This window comes from Mobula birostris, chromosome 28 (assembly GCF_030028105.1).
Source record: "Mobula birostris isolate sMobBir1 chromosome 28, sMobBir1.hap1, whole genome shotgun sequence".
Lineage (NCBI taxonomy): Eukaryota > Metazoa > Chordata > Chondrichthyes > Myliobatiformes > Myliobatidae > Mobula > Mobula birostris.
In genome coordinates this window covers 13028855-13056521 of record NC_092397.1, presented here as the reverse complement: position 1 = coordinate 13056521, position 27667 = coordinate 13028855, and the positions used below count along the sequence as shown (strand labels likewise).

The window sequence follows — 27667 nt, the reverse complement described above, 5'->3', positions numbered from 1 at the left end:
AGGCTCAGCGTTTACGAGGTGAGAGCGGTGGGTGTCTGGAAAGTTCTGCCAGAGGAAGCAGTGGTGTCCAAGAGAAATTTAGACAGACACATGAGTATAGGCCATTGGCAGGCAGCAGCCCTGGGGGAAAAAAAAAGGGTCTCAACCTGAACGGTCGACTGCTTATTCATGCCTATAAATTCTGTCTTTACTCCAGCGTTCTGTGTGTGTTCCGTGGATTAGTGCTTCCCAATATGGCCAGCACTGGCATTAAGGGCCGAAAGGCCTGCTTTCTCTCTTTTATTAAGAGCAGATTTCCCAAATGCCCTTTTCACTCCTTATCACCCTGGTGCCTTGGGGCCATGCTTTTCCTTTGCAGTGGCTCACTCCGTACTTGCAGGGGACTCCTGTTACCAGGAATGCCTGCTGCGGCTGTATTTCCCTGTCACTGCCGGGGGGGAAGCCACGCGGCTGTACGCGAAGGGGCATTACGGCGCTGCAGGGAGCCGCTAGCCGCTGTGTGTCTGTCACTGAGCCATGCAGCGCTGTCACTTTTTCCCCTCCACAACGCTGCCATTATTCGGAGTGCCCCCTTTTGTGTTTAAGAGCCATTGTTTTGGTCCAAAACAAAGTGGAAATTCTGCGTCTGCATAAATTTGACCTCAGCTCCAGGAAGTGTGACTGTGTGGCTGCGCACAGATTAAATCTGTAACCCTTCGCAGTCTGGTTTTCAAATGGAGTGGGTAACTCGGCACGAGCTGTTTGTCCCCCTCTGTCAAAGGGGCATTAAAATACAGATATAATAACGGCATCCAGATTGGTAGTGTTCTGGACATTAAAGATTGTCAAAGGATACTGGGGAAGTAGGCAAAACATAGAAACATAGAAAATAGGTGCAGGAGTAGGCCATTCGGCCCTTCGAGCCTGCACTGCCATTTATTATGATCATGGCTGATCATCCAACTCAGAACCCTGTACCTGCCTTCTCTCCATACGCCCGATCCCCATAGCCACAAGGGCCATATCTAACTCCCTCTTAAATATAGCCAATGAACTGGCCTCAACTGTTTCCTGTGGCAGAGAATTCCACAGATTCACCACTCTCTGTGTGAAGAAGTTTTTCCTAATCTCAGTCCTAAAAGGCTTCCCCCTTATCCTGAAACTGTGACCCCTCGTTCTGGACTTCCCCAACATCGGGAACAATCTTCCTGCATCTAGCCTGTCCGATCCCTTTAGGATTTTATACGTTTCAATCAGATCCCCCCTCAATCTTCTAAATTCCAACGAGTACAAGCCTAGTTCATCCAATCTTTCTTCATATGAAAGCCCTGCCATCCCAGGAATCAATCTGGTGAACCTTCTTTGTACTCCCTCTATGGCAAGGATATCTTTCCTCAGATTAGGGGACCAAAACTACACACAATACTCCAGGTGTGGTCTCACCAAGGCCTTGTACAACTGCAGTAGTACCTCCCTGCTCCTGTACTCGAATCCTCTCGCTATAAATGCCAGCATACTATTCGCCTTTTTCACCGCCTGCTGTACCTGCATGCCCACTTTCAATGACTGGTGTATAATGACACCCAGGTCTCGTTGCACCTCCCCTTTTCCTAATCAGCCACCATTCAGATAATAATCTGTTTTCCTGTTTTTGCCACCAAAGTGGATAACTTCACATTTATCCACATTAAATTGCATCTGCCATGAATTAGCCCACTCACCTAACCTATCCAAGTCACCCTGCATCCTCATAGCATCCTCCTCACAGCTAACACTGCCGCCCAGCCTCATGTCATCCGCAAACTTGGAGATGTCGTATTTAATTCCCTCATCCAAGTCATTAATATATATTGTAAACAACTGGGGTCCCAGCACTGAGCCTTGCGGTACCCCACTAGTCACTGCCTGCCATTCTGAAAAGGTCCCATTTATTCCCACTCTTTGCTTCCTGTCTGCCAACCAATTCTCTATCCACATCAATACCTTACCTTAAAGAATTTCTTTAGCCAGAAAGTGGTAAATCTGTGGAATTGATTGCCACAGGTGGCCGTGGAGGCCAAGTCATTGGGCATATTTAAAGCACAGGTTGATCGGTTCTTGATTAGTAAGGGGAGAAGGCAGGAGAATGGGGTTGAGCGGGATAATAAATCAGCCATGAAGGATGGCAGTGCAGACTCAATGTCCTCAAGTGGCCTGATTCTGTTCTTGTGTCCTTTGGTCTTGTGGAATGGCAGCTCAACTTTAGCTCTTAAAGTTAAATTCCACTTGCCACATAGAGTGCAAATCTGAACTGGTTTAACTTTGCAAAATGCAACATCTGCAGTGGCAAGGCGCTGTAGCGGTTAGCGTAGCACCGTTACTGCGCCAGTGACCCCAGGATCATTTCCTCTGCTGTCTGTGCACTCTTCCCATGACCGTGTGGGTTTCCTCCCACATTCCAAAGGTGCACGGGTTAGCAGGTTAATTGGGCCAGTACGGGCCCCTTGGGCCGAATGGTCTGTTACTGTGCTCTACCTCTAAATAAAGTGCAAGGTGTTGCATTTTGAGAAGCCAGAGCAGACTTGCCCCCAGATGCCAGGGCCTTGGGGTGTTTCAGAACAGAGACCTAGCAGTACAGATAGATAGGGATTGGTTCATTGTTACACACTCAGTGGCCACCATTTTCTAGGTACATGTTGTTAATTAAATATCAAATCAGCCAATCAGTGCATAAAAGCATGCAGATACGGTCAACAGGTTCAGACCAAAACATCTGAACGGGGAAGAAATGTGATCTCCATGACTTTAACGGTGTAACGATTGTTGGTGCCAGATGGGGTGGTTTGAGTATCTCAGAAACTGCTGATCTCCCGGGATTTTCATGCACAACAGTCTCTAGAGTTTACAGAGAATGATACGAGAAACAAAATAAAACATCCACTGAGCGGCAGTTCTGTGGGCAAAAGTGCCTTAATGAGAGGTCGGGTGAAAATAGCCAGACTGTTTCAAGCCGACAGGAAGGTGACAGTAACTCAAGTAACCACACATCACAACAGTGGTGTGCAGAAGAGCATCTCTGCTGCAGTGGACAGGGCCCAGCAGCAGAAGACCACGAACATGCACTCAGTGGCCACTGAGTTTATAAAACTTAATTTAGGCCGGGTGTTCCCAAACCTATTTATGCCATGGAGCCTTGCGTGGATAAAGCCATGATTGCTTGGCAGGAGGCAAAGAGTGGGATTACGGGGAGCCTTTTCTGATTGGCTGCCAGTGACTAGTGGTGTCCCACAAGGGTTGGCGTTGGGACTGATTATTTTTACGTTATATGTTAATCATTTGGATGATGGATTTGGCAGCTTTGTTGCAAAGCTTACAGATGAGAGAAAGGTGGAGGGGCAGGTAGTTTTGAGGAAGTAGAGAGGCTGCAGAAGGACTTAGCCAGATTAGGAGAATGGGCAAAGAAGTGGTAGGTGGAATACAGAATCGGGAAGTGTAGAATCATGCACTTTGGTAGAAGGAATAAAAAGGTTAGATGGTCTTCTAAATGGAGAGAAAATTCAAAAAATTTCAGATGCAAAGGGACTTGGAGTCCTTGTGCAGGATTCCCCAAAGGTTAATTTGCAGGTTGAGTCTGTGGTGAGGAAGACAAATGCGATGTTAGCACTCATTTCATGAGGACTAGAATATAAAAGCAAGGAGGAAATACTGGGGCTTTATAAAGCACTGGTGAGGCCTCGCTTGGAGTATTGTGAGCAGTTTTGGAATGGATGCCTTAAAAGGGATGTGCTGAAACTGGGTTGAAAGGAGGTTCACAAAACTGATTCCAGGTTTGAACGGCTTGTCATATGAAGAGCAACAGTTTGGCTGTGGGCCTGTGTTCACTGGAATTCAGAAGAATGAGTGGTGGCCTCGTTGAAACTTACCAGATGGTGAAAGGCCTTGGATGAGTGGACGTTTCCTGTGGTGGGGGTGTCGAAGACCAGAGGACACAGCCTCAGAATAGAGTGTCCTTTTTGAACAGATATGAGGGATTTCTTAGCCAGAGTGGTGAATCTGTGGAATTCATTGCCACAGGTGGCTGTGGAGGATAAGTCTGTACGTATACGTGAGCGGAAGTTGATTGGTTAGGGCAGGAGATTGGGGCTGAGAGGAAAATTGGGTCAGCCATGATGAAATGACAGAGCAGACTCGATGGGCCAAATGGCCTAATTCTGCTCCTATGTCTTATGGTCTTGCCCTCAGGTTGGGAACCCCTGGTTTAGGCCATGTTTGGGTGCTGCATTCCAGGAGGACGTGGCACCTTTGGAGAAAGTGCAGGAAAAAGTTGGCCAGGATGTTGCTGGAATCAGAGGGGAGAAGAGGTCAGGCAAACTTGGATTGCTTTCTCTGGAGATTCAGAGTGACCTTTGAGAAGTTTATAAAAGTTGAGGGAGATAGACAAGTTAAAGGTCATATTTCTGTGCCCCTCCCATGGTGTTAATGTCAAATGCTACAGGGTGGGAAGGGAAGATTTGAAGCAAGATTGAGGGTGGTGGGTGCTTGCAACATACTGCAAAGGGAGGCAGAAGAAGCAGTTACTGGTGACGTACAAGAAAGCTTTATTTGTCATGTCTACATTGAAATATCCAATAAAATGTGTTTTTTGCATCAATGACCGACACAGCCCGCAAGTGTCACGTTGCTTCTGACCCCGACATGGCATTTGGATAGGGCCGTGGACGTGCAGGGATGGGAGGGAGAGGGATCGTGTGCAGAAGCTGCAGAGAGTTGTAAAATTATCTCCATCATGAGTACCAGCCTCCGTAGCATCCAGGACCTCTTCAAGGAACTGTGCCTCAAAAAAAAAAGGCCTCCACCATCAGGGACTCCCCCATCGCCCAGGACATCCCCTCTTCTCATTGCCACCATCAGGGAGGAGGTACAGGAGCCTGAAGACACACTCAATGATTCAGGAACAGCTTCTTCCCCTCTGCCATCCAATTTCTGAATGGACATTGAACCCATGAACAGGATCTCACTATTTATTTTGCACTAATTGTTTAACTATTTAATATATAGTCATACTGTAATTCCGTTTTTTCTCTGTTATTATGAAATACACAGTACTGCTGCCACAGGGTTGGCAAATTTCACAACATTAAACCTGATTCTGAAGTGTGCGGTTTAAGTTGGCATCATGGGTGAACGTAGATTTTGCAGACTTCTGGGCTGCTCTGAAAATGAAACTAAAGGTCAGAAAGAGTGTGATGTTCTTCCAGAGGTAAAATTCCCCCTCAATAAAGCAACCTAACCAGTCCTTGCCTATCTGCAATTTCATCAACTGTAGATGATAATCGCAGGAAGTTTCAAAACCAATCAAAACTCTTAGACGTTAATGACATTCGGCGATCCCAGTTAGAGATTGAGCATATTATATACCTTTTTCCAAAAAATATTGTGTAAGTGCAGGAAAAATCTGCTGAAGTAGAACTTCAGACACACTCTTATTGAATGATGGCATTCGTGTGAGGGCTGAGTGGCCTCCTCCTGTTTTGAGAGGAATTCCATCCACCTTGGTTGGGGTTACAAAGTGATACAGTATTCAGGGATGTGGGGGTCTTGCTGGCTGAAATCTATTGCCAGTGGTAGTACCATAAGACAGAAGAGCAGAATTAGGCCATTCCATCTTGGCTGATCCTGGATCCCACTCGGCCCCATGCACCTGGCATATCCTTTGATGCCCTGACCGATCAGGCGATGATCAACTTCCACCATAAATATACCCACGGACTTGGCCTCCACTGCAGTCTGTGGCAGAGCACTCCACAGCTTTACTACTCTCTGGATTAAAAAAAAAAATTCCTCCTTACTTCTTTTCTAAAAGGTCACCCCTCAATTTTGAGGCTGTGTCGTCTAGTTCTGGATACTCCCACCATAGGAAACATTCTCTCCACATCCACCCTATCTAGTCCTTTCAACATTTGGTAGGTTTCAAAGAGATTCCACCCCCCCCCCCCCGCATTCCTCTAAATTCCAGGGAGTACAGGCCCAAAACTGCCAAATGCTCCTCACATATTAACCCCTTCATTCCTGGAATCATCCTCATGAACCTCCTCTGGACTCTCTCCAATGACAACACATCCTTTCTGACATATGGGGCCCAAAACTGTTGACAATACTCCAAGTGTGGCCTGACTAGTATCTTATAAAGACTCAGCATTATCTCCTTGTTTTTATATTCTATTCCCCTTGAAATGAATGCCAACATTGCATTTGCCTTCTTTACCACAGACTCAACCTGTAAATTAACCTTCTGGGAGTTTTGCATGAGGACTCCTAAGTCCCTCTGCACCTCTGATGTTTGAACCTTCTCCCCATTTAAATAACAGTCTGCACTATTGTTCCTTTTACCGAAATGCATTATTATACATATCCCAACACTGTATTCCATCTGCCACTTTTTCCCCATTCTTCCAGTTTTTATAAGCCCAGCTGCAATCGCATTGCTTCCTCAGCACTACCTACCCCTCCACCTATCTTCATATCATCTGCAAACTTTGTCACGAAGCCACCAATTCCATTCTCTAAACCATTGACAAACAGTGTGAAAAGTAGCGGTCCCAATAGTGACCCCTGAGGAACACCACTAGTCACTATGATTGATAGAAATCACAATATCTAAAGACAGACTAGAAGTTTTTAAAATTGTGAGCCTTAGATAGGGTAGACAGTCAGAATCTTTTCCACAGGGTTGAAATGTCAAACAGCAGAGGATGTGCTCTTAAGATCTTTGGAGGGTTTGTCCATTTATTGTGTGTCCTGTCATATAATGTGGGTGATCGTGGTCTTCCCATGACCATGATTGCTCTTGGTAAATTGTTCTACGGAAGTGGTTTTCCGTTGTTTTCTGGGCATTGTCTTTACAAGATGGATAATGGCGGGCCGTTATCAATACTCTCTGAGATTGACTGTCTGGCATCAGTGGTCACATAACCAGGACTTGTGATCTGCACCAGCTCCACCAGCTGCCCCCATGGCTTCACATGACCCTGATCGGATGGGGGGTGGGGGAGGCTAAGCAAGTGCTACACCTTGCCCAGGGTGATCTACAGACTAGCAGAAGGAAGGAGTACCTCACACCTTTGGTAGAACATATCGCCACCCTTACAGTGAAATGGAGGGTGGGCATCATTTGAAGGCAAGTTTTTGTTTTAAAAATGCAGAGTGGCAGGTGCCTGAAATGGGTTACAGTGGGTAGTAAGAGTAGCGGAGGATGTTAGAAGGGCCTTCCTGAAGATAAATCCAAGGAAGGTGATGGGCCCAGATGGCGTCCCCGGACGGGTTCTCCGGGCCTGTGCAAGCAAGCTAGTTGGAGTGTTTGCTGACATCTTCAACTGCTCCTTGCTTCAGTCTAAGATCCCCTCGTGTTTTAAGAAGGCAACGATAATCCTGGTGCCGAAGAAGAGCAAGGTGGCATGCCTGAATGACTATCGACCTGTGACTCTGACATCAATTGCTATGAAGTGCTTCGAACGTTTGGATATGGCACACCAATCACAGCCTACCGATCAACCTCAACGCTTTGCAATTCACTTACCAGAGCAACAGGTCAACGGCAGATGCCATCTCTCTGGCCCTACATTCCTCCTTAGAACACCTGGAGAATAAAGATGCGTACGTAAGGCTCCTTTTCATTGACTACAGCTCTGCCTTTAATGCCATCATTCCAAATAAACTGATTCCTAAGCTCCGGAACCTGGGCCTTAGCACTCAGATCTGCTGCTGGATTTTAAACTTCCTCACAGACAGGACCCAGGCTGTAAAAATAGGGGACAAGCTCTCCTCTACAGTCACTCTGAGCACCGTTGCCCCTCAAGGCTGTGTACTCAGCCCCCTGCTGTACTCACTGTACACCCATGATTGTGTAGCCAAGTTTCCATCGAACTCAACATATAAGTTTGCTGATGACACAACAATTGTGGGTCGTATCTCGGGTAATGATGAGTTTAAGTACAGAGAGGTAATTAAGAACCTGGTGGCATGGTGCGAAGACAATAACCTATCCCTCAACGTCAGCAAGACGAAGGAATTGGTTGTTGACTTCAGAAGGAGTAGCGGACCGTACAACCCCATTTAAGTTCCTCGGGGTCATTATTACAAATGACCTGACTTGGTCCAACCAAGTAGAGCCCACTGCCAAGAAGGCCCACCAGTGCCTTTACTTCCTGAGAAAGCTGAAGAAATTCCGCCAGCAGTAGTTGTGTCGTCGGCAAATTTATCGATGGTGTTTGAGGTGTGTCTGGCCACACGGTCGTGCGTCTAGAGAGAGTAGAGCAGTGTGCTAAGTACACATCTTTGAGGTGCACCAGTGTTGATTGTCAGTGAGGTGGAGATGTTGTTTCCGATCTACACTAATGTAGTGCTCATGGTGATGAGGCACTGCTTGCTGATGATGAGACACTGCTTGCTGATGATGACGCACTGCTTGCTGATGATGAGACACTGCTTGCTGATGGTGACACACTGCTTGCTGATGATGGCACCTGGTTTAACTTAAAAGTGTGCACAGTGCATTGGAATTGGTTTATTATTGTCATATATACACAAATACGATGAAAAGCTTGTCTTGCATACTATTCATACAGATCAGATCATTGTACAAGGCAAATCAGTAAAAGTGACTAGATGTCAGAGTTGAAAGGTGAAACATTTAACAGGAACCTGGGCTGGGTGGGGGAGAGGGAACTTCTCAGTGGCAGGAGTGTGTAACAAGCTACCAGGGGAAGTGGTAGATATGGATTTGATCTCTATTTTTAAAAAACTGATAAGACAATGGGTGGGAAGGGTACGGAGAGATATGCTCTAAGTGTGGGTCAATGGGGCTAGGCAGATTAACACAGACTAGATGGGCCAAAGGGCCTGTTTCTGTGCTGCAGTGCTATTTGATTCCAATACAGAATTAGGTGCAACAGTAGATAGACAGTTTAGGTGCAAGATCGAACGAGGTAGCTTCAGTAGCCCAGGGGAGAAGCTGTCGTTTGAACCTGGTGGGATGCGCTTTCATGCTTTTGTATCTGCTGCCCGGTGTGTGTTGTCCCAAAAGTTATTGCTAGGAACGAAAAACAAGCAATAAGACTGAGCCACGACATCGAGCATCGCAGCTGGGCATCTTGGCTCCTGTCCCTGACCTCCAAGTCTCCCTCATCCCTGTCCCTAAACCCAAGCTGAGCCCCTAACTCCCTGCACTGTCCCCGAAGCCATCCTACAAGCCTAAAAAAGAAAGCAACTAAGTTCGACTGCCCTGCCTGATATGTCACTCTACCGCACTAAGGAAAAGTATTGTTGGTCTGTTTCTCTATCTGGGATGTGGTACTGTTTGAAATGTCTGTCACTGTGGAAGCCCTGTAACTCCATTTTGCATTTTCTAACATGCTAACTTTGTCTCTGTGGTATCATGCATGCTTCAGTAGAACTGTACTTTGGGTTTCAGCTCCCTTCCAACTGTAAACTGGCATGTCCCCTGCATCAAAGGTTTTGTTTCTGACATGGTGTTGAACCAAGTTGCTTCCCAGCACTGTTCACCCAGTTAACTGTTCGGGCTCCTCTATCCTGGGTCGTATTTTTTCCCTCATGGAAACTGCTCACATAGCCATGAGGAAATCCCTGCTGTGTTTGTCTTGCACTTCTCCTCCGCAAGAGTTCATTTGCTGGCTGTGACTCGCTGGGGTGTGCCTGGGATTGTGAATAACGCCGTGAAGATGCCAGCACCAGGTTACTGACTGCAAGGGGCACTGAAGAAAGCAACATCCATCATCAAGGACCCCCACCATCCAGGCCGTGTTCTCCCCTCGCTGCTACCGTTGGGCAGGAGGTACCAAACTTGGGTCCCATACCAGCGGTTCAGGAACAGTTATTACCCCTCAACCGTCAGGCTCCTGAACCAATGTGGATAACTTCACTCACCTCAACATTGAACTGAATCCACAGCCTATAGACTCGCTTTCAAGGCCTCCTCAACTCGTGTTTTCAGTATTTATTTATTAGTCTTGTTTATTATTTCTCAGCTCAAACTGGTAAAACCAGAGGCACAGACATAGCCAAGCACACTCATTTCCCAATTGCTGGGAACTTTCAGACTATTCTCGTGGTTTTAGTATTGTGGCTTTCTGAAGATTTACACAGATAATTGCTTAATGCTATTGTGTAGTGACTTTGGGAAGATACCAGTTGTAGATATTACATTGGAACAATGTATACCCTGTTCATGTTCCATAGTCTATCAATTTCCTGTTTTAATTTAACATATTTCTGGTGTTTTTCACTTACTGATTTCTGCCAGTTATGTGTGTTTGGAATAGCTATATCTATTAAGTATGTTGTTCTTGCTTGTTTATCCTGTAATATATCATTATTATTATTCATCTTTTGCATATTGGTTGTCCGTCAGTGTTCGTATGTTGTTTTTCATTTATTCTATTGTATTGCTTTATTCTAATGTGAATGCCCGCGAGAAAATGAATTTCGGGGCAGTGTACGGTATACCTGCATCAAGTCAGAGGAAACCTGTCAAATGTTCAAAGGCCTCGACAGAATGGATGTGGAGAGGATGTTTCCTGTGGCAGGGGAAGTCTAAGAGCAGAGGACACAGCCTCAGAATAGAGAGGCATCCTTTTAGAACGGAGATAAGGAGGATTTTCTTCATCCAGAGAGTGGTGAATCTGTAGAATTCACTGCCACAGGCGGCTATGAGGGTCAAGTCATTGGGTATTTTTAAGGCAGAGGCTGATAGATTCTTGATTAGTCGGGGCATGAAGAGATGGGGGAAGAAGGCAGGAGATTGGGGCTGAGAGGAAAGATGGTACAACCATGATGAAATGGCAGGACCGACTCGATGGGCCAAATGGCCTATTTCTGCTCCTATACCTTATAGCCTTAAAAGTACAGCACAGAAACAGGCCCTTCAGCCCATCTAGTCTGTGCCAAACCATTTAAACTGCCGCTCCCATCAACCACTTTGATAATGGATATACTTTGGGGCAGGGCGGAAGAAAAGACTATCTTGGGAGTGAAATGGGGGCATTGACAACCGGCTTGATGTGCGGGAAGAAGCGGAGGACTGGGATCTCAGAGGCCATTTCTGCTGTCAGGAATTAGTGTGCACGGAGTTGAAAAAGAGCTGACCCTGAAAGTAACTGTCATGGGTGTGATAGTCTCTCCTTCGGGACCTGGTGTACTCGGCCCCTGATTAGGTCATTGTTGGCACGCAGTTACTCTCCCAGCAGTGTTAATGTGGTGGAGTATGTCACTGACCAAAGAACTGATTGTGGATTTCAAATAAGAGAATGTGAACCAGTCCTCATAGAGGGATCAGAGCTGGAGAGAGTGAGCAATTTCAAGTTCCTGGGTGCCACTGCTGTCACAGGATCTAACCTGGTCCCAATGTCTCTATACAACTGTAAAGAAGGCAAGACCGTGGCTATATTTCATTAGGAGTTTGAGGAGACTTGGTTTGTCACCAAAGACACTTGCAAATTTCGACAGATGTGCATTCTAGCTGGCTGTATCGCCGACTGGAATGGGAGGTGGGGGCCGGCTGCTGCAGAGAGTTGTAAACTCAGTCAGCTCCATCACGGACACCAGCCTCCGTAGTGTCCAGGACATCTTCAAGGAGCGGTGCCTCAGAAAGGTGGCGTCCATCATTAAGGACCCCCACCACCCAGGACATGCCCTCTCCGCATTGTTACCGTCGGAACGGAGGTACAGGAGCCTGAAGACACACACTCAATGATTCAGGAACAGCTTCTTTCACTCTACCATCCAATTTCTGAATAGACATTGAACCCATGAACACTACCTCACTATTTTTATTTCTGTTTTTGTACTACTTACTTTAGTTTAACTATTATATATATAATATACTGTAATTCAGTTTTTCTATGTCATCATGTATTGCATTGTGCTGCTGCCGCAAAGTTAACAAATTTCATGACTTACGCCGGTGATATTAATTCAGGATCTGTAAATTCTGCTGATTAGGGAGAGCAGAGCTTCTCTGCACATTCCAGAGTCCGAGTTTATTGCTGTGTTTGTGCGCTTATCTCCACTAATCTTCTGTTTCCAACCTCGTTGGCATTTTCCAGAGCCCCGCCATTGTCCTGCCTGCCCAGGAGTGTGCTGATTGACTGAGCAGTTAGCTCTGTACAGCATGGCTGCGTTGTTCAGTGTACTTGGACAGTTCTGTAAACTTTACATTCCATTTGTGTAAATTGAGGCTGTTGACTGCGAATTGGCTGGGGAAAGGAAAATGGAAAGTGCGTGTTGTGCTTTCCCTTGGCCCTTTGTCAAATTCCAGCTCGGATCCAGCTCCTGCCCATTTCAAGCCTGTTCTGGAGGAGGCAGCTATTCAGAACACACAACGGTGCAATCAGCCCACCATGTACAAATGCCTTCCTGTGTATAAGGCCATAAGACCCAGGAGGAGAGTGAGGCCATTGAGCCCATCGGGTCTGCTCTGCCATTCCGTCAAGGCTAATTTATTTTCCCTCTGAGCTCCATTCTCCTGACTTTCCCCCATGCCTTTACTCATCAAGAACCTAGTAACCTCCACTGCAAATATACCCAGTGACTTGGCCTCCACCGTGTCTGTGGCAATGAATTCCACAGATTCCCCACCCTCTGGCCAAAGAAATTCAGCCTCATCTCCGTTCTAAAAGGACTCCCTTGCATTCTGAGGCTGTGCCCTCTCGTCCTAGACTCCCCCACCATAGGAAACAGTCCACTCGGCCGAGGGCCTTCGATGTTCAATAGGTTTCAGTGAGGTTTCCCACACCCACCATATAAGTAACAGTGAGTACAGGCCAGAGCCATCAAACACTCCTCATACATTAACCCTTTCATTGCCAGGATCATTTTTATAAAGAACCTCTGGACCCTGTCCAGTGCATCCACAAGGAGTCCAGAGCTGCTCACAATGCTCCAACTGTGATCCTCCTAAGACTCACCCACACCCCTCCAGTCCCTTCATATTCATGTGCCTTGTCTTAAAACTTCTCCAAACTGTGTGCTTCCACTGCTAACCCGTTCCAGGCAGCCAGCACTGTGTTTTTAAAACAAAAGCTTGCCCCTCGTGCTGTCTTTAAACTATCCCCACCCTCCAGGGGGAAAAAAACCTTACAAGGATGCCCTCTGCTGCTTGACGTTTCAACCCTGGAGAGGAGTTTCTGACCTATCTGTGGCTTGCGCAGTTTAAAAAGAAGACATTCCCCAGCCTCTGCCACTCCAGTGAAAGCAGGCCAGTTTTGTCCGATTTTAAAGCTCGTACCTTCTAATCCAGGCACCTCTCCTGAACCCGGTCACATTCGCCACATCCTTCCTCTAACGGGTGGACCAGAACTGCACATGGCGGCCTGATAAAGTTTTCTGTATCTGCAGCACAACTTCCTTTTACCAGTGAAGGCACACACCCAAAAAAAACCCCTCAACTCTAACATCCCCCTCCCATTACCGTAAAAGTATGCCCCCTCATGTTAGCCATTTCCGCCCTAGGAACAAAAGGGGGTAACTACACTCACTTGCCCATCCATTGAGATGTTCCCACAACCCAACGATCTCACTTATCTCAACGTCTCATGTTCTCGTTATTTATTGCAAATGCAAATATAAATAGCACAGCCTTTTGTCCCTGTTTACAGTTGCTGTTCTATAGATTTGCTAAGTATGCCCACAGGGTAAAGAATCTCAGGGTTGTGTGTGGTGACATATATGTACCCTGATAATAAATTTTACTTTGGACTTTGAACTTTAAACCCTGTTGGCCGGCCTTGCCCGTAGGGTTGAACTTTGAGAGGTTCAGGGTTGTATATGATAACATGTATGTACTTTGATACTTTAGCTTCAACTTTGAGTAAGCTAATTTTTTTTGCCCTCTCTGGATACTGTGACCTGTAAGTTCAAGTTTGGGCCCTTTTCTCCCTGGGCGAGATTTTGCTGATAAATGCACCAGTTTGGATTTTTCACCTTTCAAGACTAGAAATTGATTTTGAGCTGAAACCTTGCTAAAATAAAGGAAGCACACACAGACTGCTGGAGGAACTCAGCAGGCCGGGCAGCATCTGTGGAGAAGAGTGCCATCCTGCTGAAGGGTCACAGACCAAAACGTCGCCGGTTTACTCTTTTCCACAGGTGCTGCTTGGCCTGCCGAGTTCCTCCGGTAGTTTGTGTGTGTTGCTTGGATTTCCAGCATCTGCAGATTTTCTCTTGTGTCTAAAATAAAAGAGCTGGGTTCCATTAAGAAAGGCCTTTGAACTGATTTGACGTCTGCTCCCCTGCCCACACTTTAAATATTCTCAGCATTTCCTGTTTTTATTTCCCATTTACAGCATCTGAATTTTTTTCAGGTATTTGCATTGACTCAGAGACACAGATGCACACACCATTCCTCCCCCCCCCCCCACACACACACCTCCCCCAACAGATTCCAGCTGCTTGAGTATCACTTGTGCAACATCAATGTACTATAGAAAGCATCCAACCTGGAAGTTCAAAAGCTTGCTACAGCAATTGCTCTGCTCTTGACCGTAACGCGTTAGCGTGACACTTTTACAGCTGGGGACTTCGGAGCTTGATCCCACTGTCCTCTGTAAGGGGCCTTTGTACGTTCATCCCCTGGAATGCATGGGTTTTCCCCCCGGATACTCCGGTTTCCTCCCACAGTCTAAAGACATACCAGCTAGATTAAGTGGTCATTGTAAATTGTCCCATGATCGTTGCTGTTGGGTCTTTACTGGAGCAGAGGCCTTTGATGACCGCCCGTCCCCATCGTTCCCTGAAATCCCTGTACATAAAAAGACCAAGGTAACGTGCCTGAACGACTGGCGTCCTGTCGCACTCACCTCAATAGTAAGCAAGTGCTCTGAGAGGCTGGTCAAGGATTACATCTGCAGCTTGCTACCACCCAAACTCAGGACGTGCGCAGCACAACTGGCAGGTGTGTTTACAGATATTTTTAAATCTCTCCCTCTCCTGGTGTAGAGTGCCTTCCTGCTTCAAATTATCCACCATTGTCCCTGTACATAAAAAGGCCAAGGTAACGTGCCTGAACGACTGGCGTCCTGTCGCACTCACCTCAATAGTAAGCAAGTGCTCTGAGAGGCTGGTCAAGGATTACATCTGCAGCTTGCTACCACCCAAACTGGGCCCCCGACAGTTCCCCTACCGACACAACCGATCGGCAGCAGCCATTGCTCTACATACTGTCCTTACACTTCCGGAGAAGAAGGATGCTTATGTGTGAATGCTGTTCTTGGACTACAGTTCAGCATTCAACACCATAGCTCCATCCAGGCTCGACAAGAAGCTCAGACACCTCGGCCTTGACCCTGCCTTGTGCCGCTGGATCCTGGACTTCCTGTCACATCGCCAGCAGCTTGTAAGAGTGGGCTCCCTCACCTCCAACCGTCTGACTCTCAATACAGGAGCCCCTCAGGGCTGCGTACTGAGTCCCCTCCTTTACTCCCTGTATACCCATGGCTGTATCGCCACCCACAGCTCCAATCTGCTAATTAAATTTGCTGATGACATTGATTGCCCTTATCTCAAACAATAACAATGTGCCTACAGGGAAGAAATCATCTCTCTGATACAGTGGTGTCAAGAAAACAACCTCTCCCTCAATGTCGCAAAAACAAAGGAGCTGGTTGTGGATTACAGGAGGAATGGAGATGGGCTAACCCCTATTGACATCAATGGATCTGGGGTTGAGAGGGTGAACAGCTTCAAGTTCCTCAGCTTCCACATCACCGAGGACCTCAAGTGGTCTGTACACTCCAGCTGTGTGGTGAAAAAGGCACAACAGCATGTCTTTCACCTCAGATAGCTGAGGAAGTTTGGCATGTATCTCAGTATATGTGGTAGCAATAAATGAACACCATGACTCTCCTCTTCATCGGTGAGCTCTCTGGACCTTTAATATAGAAAAGTACTGCACAGAAGCAGGCCCTTCGGCCCATCTAGTTCATGCCATTTAAACTGCCTACTCCCATCGCCATCCATGTCCCTATCCAAACTTCTCTTAAACGTTGAAATCAAGCTCGCATGAACTGCTTGTGCTGGCAGCTTGTTCCACACTCTGACAACCCTCTGAGTGAAGAAGTTTCCCCTCATGTTCCCCTTAAACTTTTCACCTTTCACCCTTAACCTGCGACCTCTGGTTGTAATCCCACCCAACCTCAGCAGAAGAGGCCTGCTTGCATTTACCTTATAATTTTGTATACCTCTATCAAATCTCCTGTCAATTTTCTATGTTCCAGTGAATAAAGTCCTAACCTAGTCAATCTTTCCATATCCCATCAACATCCTTGCAAATTTTCTCTGTACTCTTTCAACCTTGTTTACATCTTTCCTGCAGGCAGGTGACTAAAACTGCACACAATACTCCAAATTAGCCCTCACCAGTGTCTTGTACAACTTCAACATTCCATCTCCTGTACTCAATACTTTAACTTTTAAAGGCCACTGTGCCAAGCTTTGGAATTTATTCCCCCTCTCCACTTGACACCTAACTCACTAAATAAAGACTTCTTATCTTGTTCGGGAATCTCCATAAACTGCCTTGAGCTGTTTGTTAACCTAAGTTTTTTATGGGGGCATGCACTGACTGGAGAGTACACCGTGGCCCTGGAGGAATGTTGTTTCGTTTTTACTGTGTACTGTACCAGCAGTTTATGGTCGAAATGACAATAAACAGCGACTTAACTTGACTTGACTCATTACCCAATCCTAATTGCCCCTTGAACTCCCGGCTTTCAAAGGACATTTAAGGGTTGCCATGTCACTGTTAACTCCAGTGTCAGGTCCAGCCCAAACCCAGTGTGGACAGACTTCCTTCTCTGAAGGTTTACTGAATCAGATTGCTTTTTCCGTCCATCCTGTACTTTCACAGTAAAGGATGCCAGAATTTTTTAAAAATTCCCGACTTATTCAGTTAATCAAATCTAAATTTCCCCGGGGTTTGAGCTTGCGGTTCTGTTTATGAGGAAAGATTTGCTAGTTGAGGATCCTGCCACCATTCTGTTGTCGCTTTTGAATCTGACCACGTGAATTCTGGTGAGACCTGACCGAGACTGGGGGACCGCTTCATCCACCACAAAAAGCAGGATTTCCCGGGTGGCCACCCATTTCAATTCTAGTTTCCACTCTGACATGGCAGCCTGTGGCGGCCTCTACTGTCGCAATGAGACAACACTCAGGTTGGAGGTGCAACACCTTATGTTCCATCTGGGTAGCCTCCAACCTGACGGCCTGAATATTGATTTCTAGAAATTCTGGTAATTTCCCCCCCTCCCCCGCTTCACCATTCCCCATTCGTGTTTTGCTTTCACATCTTATCTCCATACCTGCCCATCACATCCCTCTGGTGCTCCTCTCCCTTCCCTTTCTTCCATGGTCTTCGGTCCTCGACTATCAGATCCCACCCCCCTGCCCAGCCCTGTACCTCTTCACCAATCAACTTCCTAGCTCTTTACTTCATCCCTCCCCCTCCCCGGTCCCACCTATCACCTACCACCTTGTACTCCTTCCTCCCCTCCCTGGTTCCACCTATCACCTACCACCTTGTACGTCATCCTCCCTTCCCCGGTTCCACCTATTACCTACCACCTTGTACGTCATCCTCCCTTCCCTGGTTCCACCTATCACCTACCACCTTGTACTCCTTTTTCCCCTCCCTCACTTATATTCTGACTTCGTACCCCTTCCTCTCCAGTCCTGGTGAAGGGTCCAGGTCCGAAACGTTGACCATTTATTCCTTTCCATAGTTGCTGCCTGACCTGAGGGCCTCCAGCATTTTGTGTGTATTGCTTTAGATTTCCAGCATCAGCATTGCACTGTGGCTGTGAATTCTGGGGACTCTCCTTTGAATCTCTGTATCTGATGCCGGGACACCTTTTGAGGAGGCAGTGGGGAATTTCTAGAAGCTCGGCTGTGCTTTGACATGTCTTTCTGAGTCGTGCAGGAACCTGTTTACATTCTTGACTCACCAGTGGCAGTGCTGGCAAATGAGGAAGAATGAGCAATAATTTTGCTTTTTGTTTTTTTGCATTCTTCCCCCTTATTTTAATATTTTCGCCAGCAACTCGCTCAAGTTTGACTGTGAGGAGTGTCACCTCCTTTAAGTCTGGAGTGTCGTAGGCTGAGGGCGTGGAGAGGGGAATTGTATAGAAATGTATAGAATTATATGGGTCGTAGATAGGGTGGGAAGTCTGTCACTTTTTTTCCTCCAAGAATGAAGATGTCAAATACTAGCTGGGCACAGCTTTAAGGCGAGAAGGGGATTTGTAAGGTCAGAATCAGGTTTATTATCAGCAGCATGTGATGTGAAATTTCTTAACTTAGCAGCAGCAGTTCAATGCAATACATAATATAGAAGGAATAAAACCATATAACCAGATAACAGTTACAGCACAGAAACAGGCCATCTCGGCCCTTCTAGTCCGTGCCGAACTCTTACCCTATCCTAGTCCCACTGACCTGCACTCAGCTCATTAACCCTCCATTCCTTTCCTGTCCATATATCTATCCAATTTAACTTTAAACGACAACACAGAACCTGCCTCAACCACTTCTGCTGGAAGCTCGTTCCACACAGCTACCACTCTCTGAGTAAAGAAGTTCCCCCTCATGTTACCCCTAAACTTTTGCCCTTTAACTCTTAACTCATGTCCTCTTGTTTGAATCTCCCCCACTCTCAGTGGAAAAAGCCTATCCACGTCAACTCTATCAATCCCAAATCGATTACAGCATACATATACTGAATAGATTAAAAATCATGCAAAATACAAAAATAATATATATTTAAAAAGTGAGGAGTGTTCAAGGGTTAAATGTCCATTTATGAATCAGATGGCAGAGGGGAAGAAGCTGTTCCTGAATCACTGAGTGTGTGCCTTCAGGCTTCTGTATCTCCTCCCTGATGGTAACAGTGAGAAAAGGGCATTCCCTGGGTGTAGGAGGTTGTTAATAATAGACGCTGCCTTTCTGAGACACCGCTCCTTGAAGACGTCCTGGGTACTTTGTAGGCTAGTACTCAAGATGGAGCTGACTAAATTTACAACCCTCTGCAGCTTCTTTTGGTCCTGTGCAGTAGCCCCTCCCCCCCCCCCCCATACCAGACAGTGATGCAGCCTGTCAGACTGCTCTCTACGGTACATAGAAACCTACAGCACATTACAGCCCCTTCGGCCCACAATGCTGTGCCGACAGTGTATACATCTATAGAAGTTTTTGAGTGTATTTGTTGACATGCCAAATCTCTTCAAACTCCTAATGAAGTATAGTCACTGTCTTGCCTTCTTTATAACTGCATCGGTATGTTGGGACCAGGTTAGAACCTCAGAGATCTAGACACCAAGGAACTTGAAACTGCTCACTCTCTCCAGTTCTGATCCCTGTGTGAGGATTGGTATGTGTTCTTTCATCTTACCCTTCCTGTAGTCCACAATCAGCTCTTTCGTGCTACTGGCGTTGAGTGCCATGTTGTTGCTTCGACACCACTCCACTAGTTGGCATATCTCACTCCTGTACGCCCCCTCGTCACCACCTGAGACTCTACCAACAATGGTATCATCAGCAAATTTATGGATGTATTGGAATGAAGTGGTGGAATCAAATACAATCAGTAGTTTCTGTCTGTTATGCCGCTGGCGTTTCGGGCAGCGATGAAGGTGCTCCATCTCTGTCTGTCCTCGGCCGTCTTCAGGGTCCTCATTTCTAACTCTGCGGTATGGCGCCAAGGTGCCTTTGGTCTCCCGTGTTTCCTCCACCCTTCGGGGGAGGCGTCCAATGACATCTTGATGATGGAGCTGTCCTCTCTTCTCATCACTTGCCCAATTCCTCTCCGACGTTTCCTCACGATGATTGTGGCCGTGTCCTCTTGGTGACGCTGAGGGAGTAGACCGGACTAGAGAATAGGGAGGATCTCTCAAAGGCTTGTGGTGTGGAGTGACGACAGCTTGGCAAGGTCTCCCTCTGTCTGACCCCGACGAGAGTGGACAGAACACCTTGGTGTGGATGCTGTACTTGGTTGATGTCCATATGTTACTCATTGGTCTGAAGACATTTCTAGTCTTGAGTCTGCACTGGATGGTGTCCTCGGTCCCACTATCCTTCCGAGTAATGCCGCCCAGGTAGTTGAATCCGCCAGTGCTAGGTAGTTAGTTCCTCTCCGTGCTTTGTGGCGCAACAGCCGGCAACCTTTGCCGTTTCTTTAGCATTCGTCTGCTTTTCATGAGGCTGAATTGCTAGCTCGAAGCTCAGCCCAGCAGGATGGAAAGTGTGCAAGGAGCCGACCAGATTCGAACCCGGGGCTGGGTGGGTCGACGCCGCATGCCTTGACGGGGGGGATGGGGGGGGAGGAGGAGGTTCTATATTGAAGGTCATAGTCTCGGTCTTTCTCTGGCTGACTCTGAGCAAATGCAACAAGCAAGGTTTAAAATGCATTTAGGCAGACGTGTGGGGAGGCAAGGAGTGGAGGGAGGGTTATGGATCGTGTGCAGGCAGATGGGATCAGCTAGACTGGCATCCTGATCAGCACAAACATGATGGGCAGAAGGGCCTGCTCCTGTTCTGTTCTACAACAACCAGTGTAATAAGTTAACTGCAGCATGAGCCCCCTCCCTCTCTCTCTCCTCCCCTCTCTCCTCCCCTCTCTCCTCCCCTCTCTCCTCCCCTCTCTCCTCCCCTCTCTCTCCCTCTCTCCTCCCCCTCCCCCCTCCCCCCTCCCCCCTCCCCCTCCCCCTCTCCCCTCCCCTCTCCCTCTCCCTCTCCCCTCCTCCTCCCCCTCTCTCCCCTCCCTCCTCACCCCTGCAGACTAGCAAGCATGCTCCAAGTAAAATCAATCCCCCAGTCTCTCGGAGCAGTGTTCAGCAGTAATTGCTGCAATTGTGCAATTCTGCCCGGAACGGCAGGGTGGAATTTGTAACCAGTGGCTGACTGTAAACCACGTCAGTGCTGTGTACTGTCAGTGTTCCTGAGGGTGCCCGCATATCCTGGGGGGGTCCTGATTCTCGATGACCTTTAGGGCCTTTGAGTTGGGATTTTCTCGGTTTCTTTCACAAAAATACATTCATTATGAATTCAAATCACTTCTGTACTGTTCCGCATACCCATTACAAACGAAAACCCAGACAAATTATGACAAACGCAGACTGAACTGACCCCCAAATGTTCTCAGAATCTCTTGAAAGATGTCGGTCTGTGTCCTCCTTGTGCCAAGAGGAGGCTGCCCTCAGTGGAGGAGCAATGCCTGGGGCACCACCAACCTGATGGCATGAATTACTCCTTCCAGTGAACAAACTCGCCTCCTCCTTCCCTTCCTCCCATGGTCCACTCCCTTCTCCTATCAGATCCCTTCTTCTCCAGCCCTTGACGTTTTCCACCCATCTGGCTTCCCGTATCACCTTCTAGTAAGCCTACATCCCCTCCCGCCCCACCCTGTTATTCTGGCGTCTTCCCCTTTCCATCTCAGTCCTGATGCCGGCCCAAAACATCGACTGTGTATTCATTTCCACGGATGCTGCCTGACCTGCTGGGTTCCTCCTGCTATTTGTGTGTGTGTGTGTGTGTGTGTGTTACTCTGAAATACCTCTGTTAGCTGTCGTTGCTGCAATTGTACAGCTACAATTGTATGGGAGAGTAGACACGATGGGCTAAATGGCCTAATTCTGCTCCTATATCTTAAGAAATGTGGAACAGGGTGTAGAGAAACTCTGCACATGTGTCAACCAGAACTGCACACCATGCAGCAGCCATGGCCTAACCAACGTTACACCAGAACCTCCTGTAGTCTCGTACCATTATACCCCAACTCATGAATCCAGCCAACCCGGATATTGCCTCCCCCACCCCAGCCACCGTCCGAGATTTGGACTTGCCCGCCTGCCGGGGTTACACCTCCACGCAAAGCGGCAGGGATCGCCTTCCCAGGCGCACTGCTATGAACCGAGCCGAATATTGGGCAGGCATCTCACCTACGGGGCGGCCCTCCCTGAATAAACATCACTCCCTCAACATTTGAGAAGGGGAACCTGTGCATGAACTCACTGAGTCTCTACTTGGATTTCTGCGGCAGTGTTTGTGGTTGGACTGTTCCTGGTGTGATGCACAGAATTGGATCACAACCCTCTCAGAAGGGAACCCAGGGATGAGTCATCACTGCCCTTGTGTACCAAGGCTAAGTCTGACTCAGCTTGGCGGTGTCACGTCCCTGCGAGTTGACAAAGCACTACTGGCAGCAAGCTGGGAGACCAGAGTAGAACATTGTGCTGCTTTCTTATCATTAAGCACTCTCTGGAAAACGAGTAGACCCCTGATGTTTCCATGCTTTGCCTCGCTGGGCGGTGGGGGAGTGGTGACCAGTGAGATTTTCATATGTTAAGTGAGTAACATTGCAGAGTTACGGAATGCACTTAAATCCCAGGTCCCACCTGCTGTTGGCGAAATTTTCTCCTTGTGTTCAAAGAACTTCCCACTCGGGATCAATAAAGTACTTATTATATTGATTGGCCTGACTCCAAATCTGACAGAGGCCATGAAATTTGATTAGTGGCGGCAGTACAAGAGATTCAAAGTACGTTTATTTTCAAAGTACCTGTGCAGTGTGCAGCCCTGAGTTTCGCCTTCCCCACAGACAGCCTCGAAACAAAAACCTTGGAATCCATTCAAAGTAAAGCATCAAACCCCCTCCCCCCCGCAACGCGGAAAGAACAAATCAACAAACAGAGATCACAATGTAAAACACCAAACCACAAAGTCATCGAAAGAGTCCGGGCATGTTCAATTCAGTTCAGCCCAGCCCAGCGCTGTGTCTTCATTATCTGCCCGTCTGTCCCAATCAAAATCGCGCAAAATGGCCACCAAGAGAAAAGGCAATACACGCACAAAATGCTGGAGGCACTCAGCGGCCAGGCAGCATCTGTGGAAAAGACTACAGTGGACATTTTGGGCTGAAACCCTTCATCAGGACGGGAGAAGAAGCAGATCAGTCAGAGTTAGAAGGTGCGGGGAGGGGGGGAAGAAGCACAAGCTGATAGGTGAAACCGGGGGTGGGGAGGGGTGAAGTAAAGAGCTGGGAAATTGATTGGTGAAAGAGAAACAGGGCTGGAGAAGGGGGAATCTGATCGGAGAGGCCAGGAGGCCAGGGAAGAAAGGGAAGGGGGAAGAGTGCCAGAGGGAGATGATGGGCAGGTAAGGAGATGAGATATAACCATATAACAATTACAGCACGGAAACAGGCCATCTCGGCCCTTCTAGTCTGTGATGAACTCTTACTCTCACCTAGCCCCACCGACCTGCGCTCAGCCCATAACCCTCCATTCCTTTCCTGTCCATATATCTATCCAATTGAACTTTAAACGACAACATCGAACCTGCCTCAACCACTTCTGCTGGAAGCTCGTTCCACACAGCTACCACTCTCTGAGTAAAGAAGTTCCCCCTCATGTTACCCCTAAACTTTTGTCCTTTAACTCTCAACTCATGTCCTCTTGTTTGAATCTTCCCCACTCTCAATGGAAAAAGCCTATCCACGTCAACTCTATCAATCCCTCCTATAATTTTAAACACCTCTATCAAGTCCCCCCTCAATCTTCTACGCTCCAAAGAATAAAGACCTAACTTGTTCAACCTTTCTCTGTAACTTAGGAGATGAAGCCCAGGCAACATTTTAGTAAATCTCCTCTGTACTCTCTCAATTTTATTGACATCTTTCCTATAATTCGGTGACCAGAACTGTACACAATACTCCAAATTTGGCCTTATACAATTTCAACATTACATCCCAACTCTTATACTCAATGCTCTGATTAATAAAGGCTAGCATACCAAAAGCTTGATGAGAGAGAGGGGAAAGGGAATGGGGAATGGTGAAGGCCGGTGGCGGGGGGGGGTGGGGGGGGAAACACATTAACGGAAATTCAAGATATCGATGTTCCAAAAAAAATGAACAGAAACCAGAAACACATTATAACGTGAACTCCAATCCACAAACCGCATCAACTAAACCTTCCCCGACACCCAGGACTCTGGCACCATCCTCCGACAGCATCGAGGGAGGGAAGGAGACCACTCGAATGCAGAGACCTTCCCCCGGAGTGGCGGGATAGAGGGATCAGCGCTGAACGCCCGCCTGCCTTCCACTCTCATCCTCGTTGGTGTCAGTCTCCCTCAATGCTTCGATCGGGGAGAAGCAGGAGTCGATTGCGTCTCCGGGCTCGATACCTCACTGACCTGCCTCGGAGATGGCAGAGCGCCAGATTACTCAATTGGCCCGGAAACACACCATCAAGCTGCACATCACAGACTCCAATAGTAGCAGAACCACATTTGAAAGGAGGAGTGAAAGAACTAATAAGTTGCAATTCAAATATAATTGGTATGGGTTTATGATTGTCACATGCACCAAGATACAGTGAAAAGCTTGTCTTGCTTACTGTTCATACAGATCAAATCATGACAAAATGCAATCAGCTGGAATAAAATATACAGCAGTGTATGGGTTAGCGCCAGGGACCCAGGTTCGATTCCAACACTGTCTGTTTCCCTATGGCCTGTCTGTTTCCTCCGGGTGCTCTGGTTTCCTCCCACATTCCAAAGACGTACCGGTTAGGTTAATTGTTCATAGGGGTGTAATTGGGCTTGTTGAGTTGGAAGGGTCTGTTACTGTGATGTATCTGTAAATGAAAGAAAAATTTAAAAAAAACTTAAAAGCTGCTGAAAAGTGCAGTGCAGGTAAACGGTAAAGTGCAAGATTATAACGAGAAACTGGGCAAATGTAAATATAAATAAATATCAATAAATGACGAGAGCATGAAAAAGCAAGATAAAGAGTCCTTAAAGTGAGATCAGTAGGTGAGTGTAGTTATCCCCCTTTTCTTCAGGAGCCTGATGGTTGAGGGCTGGTAACTGTTCCTGAACCTGGTGTTGCGAGTCCTGAGGCTCTTGTACCTTCTATCTGATGGCAGCAGCGAGAAGAGAGCACGGCCTGGGTGGTGGGGGTCTCTGATGATGGATGCTGCTTTCCCATGACAGCGTTTCATGTCAATGTGCTCAGTAATTAGGAGGGCTTTACCCATGATATGCTGGGCCGAATCCACTGCCTTTTGTAGGAATTTCCACTCAAAGGCATTGGTGTTTCCCATACCAGGCTGTAATGCAGCCAGTCAATACACTCTGCACCACACATCCATAGAAATTTGTCAGGGTTTTTGAAGTCATGTCGAATCTCCACAGACTCTGAAGGAAGTAGAGGCGCTGACGTGTTCTTTGCAATTACTTCATATTTAATTAAATTGACTTTATTTCTTACATCCTCCACTTACACGAGGAGTAAAAATCTTCTATGTTACATCTGTATCTAAATGTGCAATGTGCAATCATAGTAATTTATAATGAATAGAGCAGTCAATGTAATATAGAGTACACTCAAATCAGCGTGAGTTCATCAGTCTGATGGCCTGGTGGAAGAAGCTGTCCCGGAGCCTGTTGGTCCTGGCTTTTATGCTGCGGTACCGTTTCCCGGATGGTAACAGCTGGAATAGATTGTGGTTGGGATGGCTTGGGTCCCCAATGATCTTACGGGCTCTTTTTACGCACCCGTCCTTGTAAATGTCCTGAATCATGGGAAGTTCACATCTACAGATGCGCTGGGCTGTCGGCACCACTCTCTGCAGAGTCCTATGGTTGAGGGAAGTACAGTTCCCAAACCAGGCAGTGATGCAGCCAGTCAAGATGCTCTCAATTGTGCCCCTGTAGAAGGTTCTTGGGTTTGGGGGCCCATACTAAACTTCCTCGATTGTCTGAGGTGAAAGAGGCGCTGTTGTGCCTTTTTCACCACACAGCTGTTGTGTACAGACCATGAGGTCCTCGGTGATGTGTATGCCGAGGAACTTGAAGCTGTTTACCCTCTCAACCCCAGATCCATTGATGTCAATAGGGGTTAGCCCGTCTCCATTCCTCCTGTAATCCACAACCAGCTCCTTTGTTTTTGCAACATTGAGCGAGAGGTTGTTTTCTTGACACCACTGTGTCAGGGTGATGATTTCTTCCCTGTAGGCACATTGTTATTGTTTGAGATAAGGGCAATCAATGTCATCAGCAAATTTAATTAGCAGATTGGAGCTGTGGGTGGCGATACAGCCATGGGTATACAGGGAGTAAAGGAGGGGACTCAGTACGCAGCCCTGAGGGGCTCCTGTATTGAGAGTCAGACGGTTGGAGGTGAGGGAGCCCACTCTTACAACCTGCTGGTGATTTGACAGGAAGTCCAGGATCCAGCTACACAAGGCAGGGTCAAGGCCGAGGTCTCTGAGCTTCTTGTCGAGCCTGGATGGATCTATGGTGTTGAATGCTGAACTGTAGTCCAAGAACAGCATTCTCACAGAAGCATCCTTCTTCTCCAGATGTGTAAGGACGGTATGTAGAGCAGTAGCTATTGCGTCGGCTGTGGATCGGTTGTGTTGGTAGGTGAATTGTAGGGGTTCCAGTTTGGGTGGTAGCAAGCTGCAGATGTAATCCTTGACCAGCCTCTCAAAGCATTTGCTTATTATTGAGGTGAGTGCGACAGGATGCCAGTCGTTCAGGCATGTTACCTTGGCCTTTTTATGTACAGGGACAATGGTGGATAATTTGAAGCAGGAGGGCACTCTACACCGGGAGAGGGAGAGATTTAAAAATATCTGTAAACACACCTGCCAGTTGTGCTGCGCACATCCTCAAGGCTGATTTATACTTGTGCATACCAGCTTACGCTGTAGCCTACGCAAGTGGGCTACGCTGTTGTGAGCATTTATACTTGTGCGTTGGTGTGTCTGCATCGCTCTGCAATTTGGGCACATCACGCATGCGCACACACCTGCCCGTGCAAGGCTTCATGGTCATGGTAGTCTTTCTCGGGGTAAGCAAGTTTAAAGCGAGCATCTTTTTTCGTAAAAGCGAAATGCGTCCTCCATAATTTCGGAGGTCTGTAAAGCTTTATGGAAAGCATTGCAGCCAGAGTTCCTTCCCTGCCCTTCAGTTGCCCAATGGGAAGCTATTGCAGCGTAGGAGGAAATGCAATGCTACCAAGCGGACCAATCACAGTTGTTGCGGTCTGTGTTGCGGCGACACGTAGTTACATTTTGGGAGAGGTGCGCATCAGCCTGCGGCATAGGGATCTGCGTAGGGTTCGTGGTTACGCCGTGCCTACGGCGTCGATTTGACGCACATGTATAAATCAGCCTTAAGTCCTCACCCTGGGATGCAGTCCGGTCCCGCAGCTTTACGACTGTCCAGGACAGGTCCTCTGAGATAGTGACACGCAGGAATTTAGAGTTACTCACCTTCTGAAGAGGACTGGCTCATGGCCCGTGCTGGAGCTGGCTAAGTGTACAACCTCCTGCAGCCTCTTGCAATCAGACCAGGCAGAATACTCTCCACGGTATACATGAGGAAATTTGGTTTCTTTGTGCAGATCAATACATCCTCTACAAATGCTTCGGCAGTACATTGCTTTGTCATTTGGCAAACATTACTCATTCCAAAGGTTGAAATAATATTTACAGTATACTGTGTGGTTATTAATATTGGGGGTTTGCCAAGCCCTTTTCTAACAAGTTTATTGTCATGGGCATTCATACCCAGGTATAAAAGCTGTGGTGAAACGAGCTTTCTTTTTTCCGTAGCAGCACAATATACAACATGA

At 47.3% G+C, this 27667-nt stretch overlaps 1 protein-coding gene and 1 long non-coding RNA gene across 2 annotated transcripts in view; one reads left to right on the top strand and one right to left on the bottom strand.

The window, feature by feature from the left end:
• The window catches only part of LOC140189308 (EH domain-containing protein 1), an 84893-nt gene that overhangs the window by 36571 nt on the left and 20655 nt on the right, over positions 1-27667 (top strand). The window lies entirely within an intron of this gene.
• LOC140189309 (uncharacterized) lies at positions 24342-27417 on the bottom strand. The gene is made up of 2 exons (XR_011883499.1): positions 27306-27417; positions 24342-24659 (listed from the first exon to the last, which is right to left on the bottom strand). It is a non-coding gene; the product is annotated as an uncharacterized lncRNA (long non-coding RNA).